Source organism: Panthera uncia, chromosome D1 (assembly GCF_023721935.1).
Source record: "Panthera uncia isolate 11264 chromosome D1, Puncia_PCG_1.0, whole genome shotgun sequence".
NCBI lineage: Eukaryota > Metazoa > Chordata > Mammalia > Carnivora > Felidae > Panthera > Panthera uncia.
The window spans coordinates 13,294,181-13,295,461 of NC_064808.1; positions in this window are offsets into that span (position 1 = coordinate 13,294,181).

Sequence of the window (1,281 nt, forward strand, 5' to 3'; positions counted from 1 at the left end):
GCCTTCCAGGCTCTGAATTTCCTATACTTGGTGATAAGGATGTGTCTTTACTTCCTGGTACAGGGAGGGTACCTTTCCCATGGGAGATTTACTTCCTGTTTTCAGGAGCACAGAGGAAAGTCAGAGGATCCTCGCACAGGCCTTCTCTTAAACAACTTTTATTTAATATAATCAGTATGCCAAAGTGGCACATTTTGGGTGGTCGCCATGATACCCACATTAGTGTCCTAGAGTGAATCACCTATCATAAAGTAATACATGGAACATGGCCACTACAGTGAGTACTCCCCAAGATTGCCACATGGTGCGACTTTAGGGCCACTACATTACTTATATTTTGGGGCTACAGTTGACACGTGGTGTTACATGGGTTTCAAGTGTACAATATAGTGATTCAATGAGTCTATACGCTATGCTGTGCTCACCATTACGTGTAGCTACCATCTGTCGCCATATTGACCGTATTCCCTACATGGTATCTCTCATCCTTGTGACTTATTCTTTCCATTACTGCAAGCCTGGGTTTCCCACTCCGTTTCACACATTTTGCCCATCCTCTCCTCTGGCAGCCGTCGGTTAAATGTGAAATCTAAAAACCAAAACAACAAACAAAAAGCAGAATCAGACCTATAAACACAGACAACAAACTGCTATGTTACTTATTTTCTATGTGTTCCCTGGATTTGTACAATACAGCGACCCGTTGAGCAATAATATTAATGAAGGGTTCTGGCTAAGATGAATAAAATAAGGCAGATTCTTTTCTCAGTCTGCAAGCCCTTCCTATTGTTCCCATCTGCCCTCCGTCGCCCGTGGCATCTTCTCTTGATTTACAAATAGGACTTGGATGGTCTCTCAAGCTTTTTAGAACTCTAAGAATCTGTGGGTTGCTGTTTTTGTAAATTTGAAGTAAACACACTAGAACATTTCATGACAATAGCTCAGAGTTACTTCTTCTTAAAAGAGATATTTTATTTTTTATGACTACACTGTAGTTGGGAATATTAATAGGAATTAATATTAACGGGAAATGCTTTGGGTCAGACAAACATGATGCTTAGGGAACTTCAGTTTACTAATTACATCTGTATCATATTTTCAGTATATGTATAATGAGATTGTTAAGAGACAGCCTAGGAAACACAATATTAAAAATGTATGATGATATATATGGAGATCAGTTAAATACTATATGAAAAGCACAAAGTTTTGTTAAGAACGCCACAATGAATATATATATATATATATGAATATATATATATGAATATATATATGAATATA